Genomic DNA, 11,167 nt, shown 5'->3' with positions numbered 1-11,167 from the left:
GCACACATTGTAGGGTAGCGTCCTCACCCCTCTCACCGCACCCCCGCCACCCTCCGAGTGCCCTGGGTACTTCTGGTCAGAGGCCTTTAGGTCCATATCATCCAGAGGGGAGAACCAATGGCCTGGGCATCAGGGAGGAAGAGGATGAGAAAACCCTTCCAGGGGAAGAGTGTGACGGAGGAGAGCTACAGTATGGCTAGCTGGCAGAACATGGGAGGTGATGCCTCCTGCCCCTCATGGGGCCAAGAACTTCACCTTGGAGGCTGCTGAGAGCCCATGAGACAGGGGACAGCAAGGTAGCCATGAATGGGTGAGCAATAGGCCACAAGATGGGCAAGATAAATATTAGACTGAAACAGGAAAAGGGACAAGGTTCTAAGTGGCAAATGGCAGCAAGTCAACAGAGCCTTTATATCAAAATCAATTTAAGGCCAATCTTTTTTCTTTTAGATTTTAATTTATTTATTTGAGAGAGAGAGAGAGAGAGTGAGAGAGAACACAGAAGAAGAAGGAGAAGCAGACTCATCACTGAGCAGGGAGGCTGATGTGGGGTTCGATCCCAGGACCCTGAGATCATCACCCGAGCTGAAGGCAGCTGCTTAAATGACTGAGCCACCCAGGCACCCCTATTTAAGGCCAATCTTTAAGAAAAAAAGAAAGAAAGAAAGAAAGAAAGAAAGAAAGAAAGAAAGAAAGAAAGAAAGAAAGAAAGAAAGCTAGCCAATCCATCTGCTACTGTAACTCTAATCGTCATCCAATACAGAGAGCGTCAAAACTCCCCCACTTAGATGGATACGGTCCAAAGTTTGGGAGATGGGTGAGGGATGCCTAGACTGAGAGCAGTCTTTGCTGCTGCAGTTGGGACTTTGGCGGAGGCCATTCATGCTACAAAACATTGTTAATGCCAAAGTCATGACCATTTAGTGACACCCGCTGGACTTCCCAAGGATATGACACAATATAGCATGCCTTTTGTTGTCATAATATATTTTTGTGCCAATGGTGAGTGGGTTGTAGGCAGGAGCTCTGCTTTTCCTGGTTTCAGAAGTTCTGTTGTTTGTCACTCCCTGCATATGAAGGATCCTTCTGGTAAGATCAAGAAAGTGCCAGCATCAAACTTGAAGAAAGTGTCCAGGGCTTGGAAAAAATCCCAGGCATCATAGTGAAACACTCTTTCAAGATCTGCTGCATCACCAGTGCTCTTGGTAGCAAGAACAGTGTTGTTGGGGAAAATTCAGCAATGATGCTGAGATGAGCAGTGGCTCAGAGGAGCTGGCCTCCAGCGGCAAAGGGGATTTGACTGGTGTTAGATGTCAGTGAGCCCACTCACGTCCTTCTAGCCACCATCGTACCCATTCTCTCTGGTTCTAGCACTGGTCTCATCAGACTGAATTTTCCACCGCAACTCAGGACAAGGTCGTACATCTGGATGGGTTCTGACAGTCCCCGGCCTCAGAGTTGTGCTGGAGGCACAGGTGGTATGATGTGTGGGTACAGAACCACACCCAGGAAAGACTCCGCCAGCCTCCAAAAGCCACACCCATAGGACTGAGCTGCTGTGATTTCTTCCTGCTTTCCCTCAGGAGAATAAAAGATACTTTACTGTTTGCAAAGCATTCTTTTTTTTTTTTTTAAGATTTTATTTACTTATTTGACAGACGGGGATCACAGAGAAGCAGGCAGAGAGAGAGGAGGAAGCAGGCTCCCTGCTGAGCAGAGAGCCCGATGTGGGGCTCGATGCGGGGCTTGATGCGGGGCTCAATCCCAGGACTCTGCGATCACGACCTGAGCTGAAGGCAGAGGCTTTAACCCACTGAGCCACCCAGGCGCCCCTTTGCAAAGCATTCTTATTTCTACTTATTCTATCCCCTTCCATTCTCACAACCCTGGGAAGGAGGGCAGACATTGTCATCACTCCATTTTATAAATGAGAAATAGCAGTTTAGAGAGGTAAAAGGACTTTCTCAGGGGACTCTAGCTTATAAGTGACAGGGCCTGGATTCAGATGAGATCTTCAGTGCCACACCCTGGGCCTTGTCCACTGCAGAGTGAGGTCTACTTTTAGGGCAATCCCATTTCTTTCTTTCTTTTTTTTCTTTTTTCTTTTTAAGATTTTATTTATTTATTTGACAGACAGATATCACAAGTAGGCAGAGAGGCAGGAAGGGGTGGGGGTGGCATTGGGGGAAGCGGGCTCCCTGCTGAGCAGAGAACCCGATGCAGGACTCCATCCCAGGACACTGGGATCATGACCTGAGCCAAAGGCAGAGGCTTTAACCCACTGAGCCACCCAGGTGCCCGGGGGTGAGTAGTCTTGACCTCATTTTCAAGTCACACAAGAAACCAGCACTCCTGAGTTTCATGAATTACGGGATCGAGTTTTCTATTGGAGTAGAAAGGTTTTGAGATTTATTTGTTTGGTTTTGTGGGAGTTCCTTTGTTTGGGTGAAGAGCTCCCAGTGGAGAAACAGAAAGGAAGGAACGAATGAGCCCTCAACTCCCATCTTGGCCAGAGAGACTCATCTGCAGCCCCAGTGAGGGATGAGGTTGGATGAAAGGGGAGTAATCGTGTAAGACTTTGAGCAACTGAAGATGCAAACAGTTTTGCTCTGGAACCCAAGTGGCAAAGTACAACCAGTCTGCAAGAAGTTCATTTGTGCCCCATGGCTCCATCCTGCCCTCTACTTTGGGCAAGTTAGTGACTTAGGGTGGCCCCAGGAGAGATTGCTGTGCTCAGCACAACAGGAGCAACATTATTATTTTTTTAAAGTTTATTTATTTATTTGAGAGAGAGAGAGAGAGAGCGTGTGTGTGCACACAAGCAGGGGGAGGGGCAGAGGGAGAGGGAGGGAATCTCAAGCAGGCTCTGACTCCCACTGAGTGACAAGCCTGATAAGGTGCTCGATCTCACCACCCTGAGATCATGACCTGAGCCAAAATCAAGGTGCCCCCAGGAGTCACCATAATAAGAACACCGTTCTCACAGAGGCCCCACAAGCTGATGAGGTACCCCCTTTTAAGGGGGTGTGATGGGTAGACCACCAATGGGGAGGTTGCCATGGGAGAGCATCATGGATCTGCTGGCAGATCCGTTCAGATCACTGAGGAAGAGTTGGGTGGCGGGGAGGGAACCAGAAGAAAGTTCAACAGGCATTCAAGAAGACTCAGAACTAATGAAATTTAGGTCTGGATGTCAATATGACAACCCAAAGGCTGGTGAAGTCTGATATCAGGGTGCTGTGAGACACTGGACTTTATTCTTCTACAGTCATTCAGCTTCAAATATTCTGTTTTTAGTGAAGATGCCATGAAACATGCTTACAGTACACACTCTTCCAAGGGCTGTTATCTGGGGCAAAGCTCCCGGTAGCCAATTGCCCTATCTCCTCCCACTTTCCCAGGTAGAGCCCTAGTAGGGGGTACCACTCAGAAACTCTTCCTGGGGTCAGGGATAGAGAAGTCTAGCTGCAGGATTTTGGGGTGGAAGGAAATCCTTTTATTCTATGCTAAGGTAGAGCCCCACATATGATGTGCTAGAGGCTTCTGAGTGACTAGGTTATTGGGCAAAGATTTTTGCTATTTCACCTGATATGGGCATGAGAGGGAATACAGGGTAAACTACAGGGAAAAAATGATTTAGAGGAGAGCAATAAAGGATTTCCCAACGTTGAAGGGAAACAGACACTCCATCGTAGCCCCCCTTAAGTAAATAAATTAAATAGAGAGACCCCCCTATCTGCCAACCCCCCAGCTCTAGTTTAATGGCTCTCTGCACATCTTTTCCTGAACTCACCCCCCAACCCCCCATCTGAATTCACTGCTCTTCTGTCTGTGTTCCCAGCCCTCATTACAGCACTTAACAAAACCAATCTGTGACCTGCTCAGGGGTAGAAACTGCATGTTATTCTTTACTGTGTCCCTGACCATTAGGAGACATATAGCTCATAGTCAATGTTGGTTTGTTGGTTGGTTGGTTGGTTGGTTGGTTGGTTGGTTGGTTTGACCGGAAGTGGAAAGCTGAGGTTAGTACTCAGTAGTGTGATAGGTGTATTCACACTTCTGGAGCTCTGTCTGTGGAACAGGCAGGAGGAGCTAGGGAGAAGGTGTGAGGGTAGAATAAAGAAGCATAAGGCAGGGGTGCCTGGGTGGCTTAGTGGGTTAAGCCTCTGCCTTCGGCTTGGGTCATGGTATCAGGGTCCTGGGATCGACCCCTGTGTCGGGCTCTCTCTCTGCTCACTGGCAAGCCTGCTTTCCCCCCTCTCTCTGCCTGCCTCTCTGCCTATTTGTGATCTCTGTCTGTCAAATAAACAAATCAATAAATCTTAAAAAAAAAAAAAAGCATAAGGCAAACATTGATACAGTATCTGCTTTGTCCAGTGCTCTCATCCCCTTTGTCCCCTTTCTTCTGCCTGACATTGGGTCGGAAAGCAATGGCCAGGCGCTCCGTGTGAACACAAGATGTCTGAACGATTTCTTGAGAAATGGCTGGCAAAGGATGTGAGGGCACGAGATGGTGGAGGCAATGAGCACGACGCAGGTCCTGCCCTGGGATCCAGGGAGGATGAAACAAACCGAAGCGTGCTAACAGAAGGCGGGGGGCAGAACTCTGGTGCCACACTACAGCTGTCCTCAAGAGCTTTCTCTTTTCTCTGTGGATTCCAGCTATAGGCCACTCGGGGGGTTCCTAATGAGTGTGCACAGGATTCGTGAGGAAGGTGGGAAACCAGTCCACCAAACACGTCAACTGCAGGGCGAGGAGCTAGTCGAAACCCAGGCTCTGCCTAGCAACTGTCTCCCCAGCAGAAAAGAACTCCCCTCCAGGGATCAGAAGACTCCCTAATGCAAGATCTGGAACATTCTAAAGTCCCTCCTTAAGTGGAGGGAGGCGGATGACATTACTGCAAAGTAGACAAAGGAAGGCAAGGAGCCTCTTTTCAACTGAAGAGAGGTGAGGAGGCTGAGAACACTTTAGCAGCAATTATGCAGAAAGCGTGCGGTATAGACGCAGGACGGCATCACCCCACCCCACAACACTGGCAGTGTCACTCTCCAGCAAGAGCTGTGCTAGAGCCTGCTAATTACTGAGATTCCAGTAAGAGCTATGCCTTAGAAGTGATTCTGAACTGATTGCAGCTTTTTGAACTGATCATGGCTACAAGCTATAAAGGAAGGAATCCAAATGAAAGTGAAAAGTCCTTTGATCAAACACAAAAGGACTCTTCCAAATAAAAATGCCTTTATTTTCCCTACACATCAGAGCTGTCTGTTTCACACGTGTAAACAAATGATTTATACACATCTACTAAACACAGAAGTTACCCGAGACAGGGACCATACTTGTTCTTCCTCCTAACTCTTTACTGTATCTAGTACACAACCCAGCGCACAGAAGATGCTTACTGAATTGAATTGAATTGAAGCAATTGCTGTATTAATGATTTGATTAGAGATTTGTCTTTTTTTTTGTTTCAGTAATGGGCTACTCTGAAAGGAATACTACAGTGAAGCAACACAAAAGGCCATTCTAATAGCTTTAAATCCAGGAAAACATACCTATTTTTCTAGAGCCCCAAATAGTCATTGCGGAAAGCCAGCCACCCTACATTCCACCACAGAGACCGTGTTGATTGCGCTGAGTTGCTAGGCAACCACTGGGTAATTCCCTGTGTAATAGAGATGAACCTGTCATCTGCTTTCTTGGCTGTATGTGACATGGGGAGACAACAGGTAAAGGATAGCCAGGAACCCCTGCACCTGGATGACACAATTCTTCCTGAAATTGATGACACAAGAAAATCCCCACACCGTGTCAGAAAGTGCCAGAGGGAGAATTTCGTTAAACTATTAGCGCAAGACATCCTGGTGAATTTTCTTGGCTTTACCCTGTGGGTAAATGCTGTGGGTTATCCTGTTATCCCCTTCCAGAAATCAGGAGACCAAAAGCCCAGCAGTTCTGTGTGGGGATGGCTGTCAATTCCGGAAAGGGCTCCGGAGCAGCCGGTCCCATGACTCCAGCTGGGATGAGACTTTTACCAGATAAAAGCAGCCTTTTAAGTCTTAAAAGGGACGCTCACCATCTCAAAGAAACCCTAGTTCTGGATGCATAAATTGCACTTTTTTATACCTGAAGAAAACGCTCTTAGTAATTTCTTTGTCTGGACGGCACTTCCCAGACCTTTTAGGCAAATGAGTTGCCTTGGAAAGACTCCACTCCGCTGTAGGTAGTGACAGCACTGTCTTCGAAATAGGCTAAAAACCCGACAAAGCGATGGAGAGTGAATAAGGAATGTCTCAGAGCTTCTCTAACATTAGGAAAAATGGAAATCAAATTTAAATGCCCCTTCCAATTTGGAAGGCTACTTTCCTGTAGGAAGTGTTAAAGGGATGACATTCCAGATTAAAAAAAAAAGAAGAAGAATATTTACCCACTCTTTACTCCCACAAATATATTTGAAACATCTTCAGAAATTGTTTGCTTTTCAATCTCCTGTTTGAGACTGAATTTTGAGTTTTTGGACTCGGGGATCAGGCCATCGGTTAGAGAGAGAGCAGATTGTGAATTGAGATGAAATCAACCAGGTAGTTTTGAGAACAGTTGGGTAAGGCTTTAGCCCAACATCTGGTGCCTATTTATCCAACATCTGGTGATGCTAACTTAAACTAGCCCAGCCGTGTGGAGCGAAACCTGTCAAAAGGACCAGCCCTGCCTAGCCGTTGCCAGAAAGAGGAGTGCTGGTGTGTGACGTTCTGGGCTTGTCTCTGTCTGCAAAGTAGAGCCACTCACTGTATCGGTCACCTTGCCTGACCAGTAGGTCTTAGAAGATCCTTCATGGAATTCCAAACGAAGTCAGCCATTCCAATAGAGCCAGATCAAACGTTAGGGAGGAGGATTCAAGAGCATCACTGAGCAAATGCCCAGAACAGGAGAGACCTCCAATGACTGGGGCAGGGTGGGGGGTATGGTAGGAACAACAGACACTCTGGAATTTCCTCGCCAGAATTACTAAGTGTGGAGCGAAACCTGTCAGCAACGACCTTCACTCCGCCTTTCCACAAGCCCCAGTGACACATGCTGTTGGGTGCCAGAGGCTTGGAGGGGGCACAGAGCAGAGGGTGTCAGGGAACTTACAAAAGAAAACCTCTACGGTCTGGTCTTACACCAGTGGCCACCTAAGTGACTCCCTCCCCTGGCTGGTGCAGGTTTCCTTTTCTAGAGTCTTGTGAGTGCACTGTTAAATTTTCAGGAAGCAGGAGGTCCCACTGCCGACAACTTGGTTGAATACTTACTATGTGCTGTTTTTTGCTTTGTGGGAGAAAGGCATTAGATGTAATCCCTGCCCTAAAGGGGCTTAGACTCCTGTGGGGAAGGCAGATAGGTACCGAAGATATTACCATGCAAACCGGTCTAGATCAAGTCACCAGAGATGGCAAATGTGGCACCTGGGGAATAATTACCTTCTGCTCAGGGGCTGCCCCTGATCTTGGGCTTTGTAACCAGCTTCGTTACGGAAGTGTCGTGTTCCACGGAAGAGCCCCAGCCCCCTCTGGCTTTCTGCTGCCTAGGCCTGTGTGCCCAGCCTTTTGGCAACCCTGTGCTGGGGAACACAGCTGGGACCCAAGGGCTATTTACAGAAGGGAGGGGAGCCCCTAAGGCAAGATATGAGATGTGGCCCAGGAGGACCTACGAGTTAAAAAAAACAAAGGGTTCCACACAAAACAGAAATTGAACAGCTTTCTGGGCCATTGAGTGAAAAAGAAATTGTGAGTGTATGTCAAAAAATTCATATTCCAGGTACATGAGTGGCCGAGTGGTTAAGTGGCTGCTTTGGGCTTGGGTCATGATCTCAGGGTCCTGGGATCGAGCCCTGCATTGGGCTCCCTGCTCCACGGAAACCCTGCTTCTCCCTCTCTCTGCCTGCCGCTCTGCCTACTTGTGCTATCTCTGTGTCAAATAAAATAAAATCTTAAAAAACAAACAACCAAACTTCATATTCAGTGGGGGGCGAGGACACTTTTAAAATATTTCCACTATAGGGGCGCCTGGGTGGCTCACTTGGTTAAGCCTCTGCCTTCAGCTCAGGTCCTGATCCCAGAGTCCTGGGATTGAACCCCAAGGCAGGTTCCCTGCTCAGTGAGGAGTCTGCTTCTGCCCCTCCCCCTGCTCCTTCTCTCTCTCTCTCCCTCTCTTTCACTCTCTCTCTCACTTTCCCGTGCCCGCTTGCATGCACTTACTCTCAAATAAATAAACAAGTAAAATCTTTAAAAAAATTTTTTTCCACTATAAAGATTCTAGGTAGATCTAACAGGTAAAAGGCAGCTGCTGAGTGGTTTGGAAAGGTAAGTGGTTTGAAACCACCATTACCTCCCACCCCCACCCCACACCAAACATCTCTACCCCGGGCAGAGTGGATAACCAGATGGAGGTGCTGTCTGCAAAGTCTGCCTGTGTGGTGTGCAGGCTTTGTTCCTGGCTGTACCTAGTGCCTTCTGGCTCCCCGCCGGCCTCCCCCTTAGCACAGCAGGAAAGGGTGTGGTGGTACTGCTTCCATCGGAACATGGAGGCAGTCTAGCAGATGGCTGGAAGCAAGGATTGTGGAATTCAAATCCTGGCTCGGCTCCTTACTACCAGGGACGCTGGCAAATGCCATGGCATCTTTACCTTAGTTTACTCCTTCATAAAATGAGAATAGTGATACCACACCCATCTCATGGGACTCTGCGAGGATTAAATTAGTAAATCTAGGCAAAACACGTAAGACAGTGTCTGGTAAACAGTAAACACTCTGTGTTAGTGGTCATGGGAAAAAAATTGTTTTGGGTTCTAGAGTATTTGCATGTCAAACAATTCTACTTACAGGGATTTCAGGTATAGGCAAGAAGATGGTGAGCCTCCACTGCCCCTGAAACCAAACCCGGGCCTGTGTGTTAACGTCCTGATGGTAATCTAAATGATATCCTTTGTTGGCTCTTCCAGATAGCGCCTAAGACTGTGAGCCCCAAACCAAGCTGGCTGATGGGGGCCTGGTCACCCAACTGCTAAGAAAAAAAGGAGCATACATCCCACTTTCACCCACTTCTGCCCCTGATAGCCTGGGATCCATAGATCCCTCTGCCCACGCACAGGCTGGGGCCCCTGTCCCCTTCTCTCACACTCCCCGCTCTGGGACTGCGGAGCACACAAATGCCTACCTTCCCAGCAAAGCCTCTTAAAACACTATGAAGAGGTCAGCGCTAATAATGCTAGATTCAGACTAGAGGATAACTATTTTACAGACGGCCGGACTAAGGTTTGGAAATATAAAATAGATGGTTCTCAAAAGCTAGTCCAAGAATTGATGCCAGTCCTTAGGGTGATGTTTTCACGGGTCTTCAGCAACACTGGAAAAGTAAGAATCATGTAATGAATTTTTCATGGAGGAGAAATTATTTTTCAAATCATGAGATGATGGCCTCTCCTCCTTCCTGTGTCTATGTGGGGGAAGGTGTTAAAATGCCCTTCTTTTAGAAAATGGTATTGAGGGGCGCCTGGGTGGCTCAGTGGGTTAAAGCCTCTGCCTTCGGCTCAGGTCATGATCCCAGGGTCCTGGGATCAAGCCCCATATCGGGCTCTCTGCTCAGCGGGGAGCCTGCTTCCTCCTTTCTCTCTCTCTGCCTGCCTCTCTGCCTACTTGTGATCTCTGTCTGTCAAATAAATAAAATCTTTAAAAAAAAAAGAAAAAAAAAAAAGAAAATGGTATTGATAGGAGCAGGGATTTGAAATCGGATCTTTTGAATACTTTCACTGCTATTATGCTATTCTGAATTACTTTAAAATAGTTCTAAATGAACTTTAATTTTAAATTCAACTTTAAATATTAAAATAAGTATTAAGCAACTATTTACAAGTATTTTATATACTATATCATATGCTTGAAAATTTCTTCAAATGAAACTCAGCACAACGTTGATTCTTCATGGCATCCCTTACGCAGCATGAAAATGCGAATCCTCACGTGGATGGGGAAGTTGACAACTTAATGAAATAGGCTGGGTGGAAGGGCAGCTTCTGGCCCCAGACTGGGGCAATCCATGACAGGAGAAAGGAAAAGAAGCCAATTTATAAAGCCTTGAGTGTAGCATTTAAGGGAGCAGGTCTCCCCCTGCTGGTAGTGGCAGCGGCAAAATGAGTCTTGAACCACAACTGGTACTGAGGACTAGAACTGAAAAGGATTCTACAGCAAGACATTTTGCTTGGAAACCCTCTCCCCGTCATAGCCTAAATGTGAGTGTGATAGTAAAGATGAAAGAAGCCACGCCTCCAGGAAACTATCAACCAAGACGCTGACTTACAAACCCTGGCAAATTAACAAAGCCAGGGTTTACATTGGTTTGGCTATAGAAAAATATTACTTTTTTAAAAAGTTGCCCATTTTCATGAATTTCTTATATTGTATCATTAGTGATATAGAACCATACTCAATAAAAATCACACCTATCAGTAAACTGGTCTGATTCATTTGATTCCATTAACAAACTTGCCTTTGAAAGTTATTGATAGGGGCACCTGGGCAGCTCAGTGGGTTAAAGTCTCTGCCTTCGGCTCAGGTCATGATCCCAGGGTTCTGGGATAGAGCCCCGCAGCATCGGGCTCTCTGCTCCGTGGGGAGCCTGCTTCCTCCTCTTTTTCTGCCTGCCTCTCTGCCTACTTGTGATCTCTGTCAAATAAATAAATAAAATCTTAAAAAAATAAAAAAGAAAGTTATTGATACACCATGGGTGCTCATAAGATAGGTAAAATCAGGTAAGACTGATTTCCTTGCACCTTTGGAGGACTAAAATAATCCTCATGCTTTGGTTTATTTCATTTATTCTCTTTTGTCTGGTATGCATTTTACCCTCGTCTAGTTCCATTATATGCAACTATATTCAACTCACTTCCAGTAAATCCAACTTTTATCTGTCCTTCTTAAAGCTTTACCTTCTGCTCTCTTCCTTCTCCCACAACAAAAAACAACTGAGGGCTATTTTTTTCTTCCTTGATTTTATTAATTAGCTTCTGTTCAGAATCCTCCAGCATTTACCACATTCTCATATAGTTTATTAGAACATGTCTTTCCCCTATCAGATTCTAAGGGGTCTGAAGACAAAGACTGTTTTCTTCTGCCCCCCCACCCCCCCCAAAGAAGCA

This window comes from Lutra lutra, chromosome 7, assembly GCF_902655055.1.
Source record: "Lutra lutra chromosome 7, mLutLut1.2, whole genome shotgun sequence".
Lineage (NCBI taxonomy): Eukaryota > Metazoa > Chordata > Mammalia > Carnivora > Mustelidae > Lutra > Lutra lutra.
The sequence above is the reverse complement of the archived record's forward strand: the minus strand, read 5'-3'. Positions refer to the sequence as shown.